Genomic DNA, 1864 nt, shown 5'->3' on the forward strand with positions numbered 1-1864 from the left:
GATCCGAGCTGGGAAAGACAAAATCACTGTCTGCAAAGAAGGAACAGCCTCGATGGCCTGGGAAACCTCCAAAGGGAAACCTCGGAGGAAATCACTCAGCCTTGGGATATTTCTGGGTGTAACTACAGCCAGCAGGATGTTTGGATGGGATACTAAGATCCCGATTTCCCATTTAAACCTCAGTTGCAACCAAATGCTGATGTAATAAATCAGGGGCTCAAAAAGCCTCTGCTTTGAGCCAGAAACCAAGTGCAAGAAGAGTCAAGGCTCTGAATCAAAGCTGAGACACTGAGACCCCTTCAAAGCCAAAACCAGAAGGTCAGACTGAGTGATATTCTGGCCCTAAAAGGATAATGGAGCAAAGGATTAGAAGTTTAAACACCCTATGAGTCAAAACAAAAATCAAAGAAAGCAAGGAAGAACAATTTGGAGAAAAGGAGGCTCAGGGGGGACCTCCTGGTTCTCTGCAACTCCCTGACAGGAGGGGGGAGCTGGGGGGGGATCGGGCTCTGCTCCCAGGGAACAAGGGACAGGAGGAAACAGCCAGGGGAGGTTCAGGTTGGATACTGGGGAGAAAAAAAAAAATTCACATTTTAAGGTGGCACCATAACCTCCAACAACCAAAAACTCATTAGAGAAGCTTTTCAGAGAAGTCCCAGATATGCAGCCCATGGGAGTCTTTGTTAATGCACTTGAGGAAACATTTATGAATTACCCCAGGCTGTTCCTTCCCCAGTCTGTGGTTTGCTCGCTGCCACCTGTACTGCCCAAGTGATGGCCTGTTCCATGGCTCTGAATTTTGATTTAGGCAATCCTCAGAATGTTGGGTGCTGGAGAAATCCAAATGGCTCCAAGCACTGCTCTTCCCTGAATTCAATATCCTGAGACAGCAGCTGGTCCAGTGAGATGGGTCTCATACCAGCAGCTCAAGCTGAAAAGGGCACTTGGTTTGGAAATGGCTCAAGCAATGTCATGTGCAACACAGCTCTGAGCCAGACAGACAATTCTGTAGCTTCACTGCTGCTTTTTTTGTGGGTTTTAAAATCTTTCCTAAGATATATGTGTCAAATGCAGAAGAAAAGCAGAGTTTTTACTGACACTGGGTCCATTGATCCGTGTTGGAGGGGTGCCCTTTATGGGACTAACAGGGAAAAACACCAGTCAACTTTCAAGTTGAGGAAAATAATTCAGGGGAAAAAAAAAAAAACCCTCAAAGCCACTCTCAATAGCAACAACCTGCTCCTGGCAGTTTAATAAATATTTGCCTGTCCAGCAGTAAGTGTGGTGTTTCTGTAAATTTTAAGGTGGCATTCAGTGTAGAGGGATGAATAAAGATGCAGCTTCTATTTAATGATCTAACAATCCATATGATGAGCTGGTAAAGGGGAAAATTAATCTCTTCAGAGCAGTGCTGGTTTAAAAAGGGCAGGAGTTTCACTGGGTTCGATCATGAGCTGATTTCTCATCAAAGAGGAGCTGCACTTCCAACAGGTGCTCTGAGCCTTCAGCTCCTCCCAAGCCAAGCATTTACCTCCAGCTAAAAATACAGTGCACAGGCAGTCAGGTGATCCAAATTCCACTCCACCCCTGTGCCCAGGGCACCTGCTGGGCTGGCTCTGGGAGTAATAACCTGCCTGGGCTCTGAGCAGAGCCGCAGGTATCCAGGGCTGGCCGTGAAAACAGACGCTCCCCCAATCAGCGCGAGGGCTCACAAATGACAGCAGGGACATTCCTGAGCAGCTGCTGCTTTCCAGGCTGGCTGACACCACCCCAAACACATCCACAGAGCAAATTAATGCCACCCCAGCAGTAGCTCAGGTGCTCTGTGCTCCCGTGACACCATTTCCATTTACAGTGCTCCGTG

The sequence above is a fragment of the Empidonax traillii genome, unplaced genomic scaffold, assembly GCF_003031625.1.
Source record: "Empidonax traillii isolate 1590-97213 ecotype Southwest subspecies unplaced genomic scaffold, ASM303162v1 scaffold4791:size9210, whole genome shotgun sequence".
In the NCBI taxonomy this organism is placed as follows: Eukaryota; Metazoa; Chordata; class Aves; order Passeriformes; family Tyrannidae; genus Empidonax; species Empidonax traillii.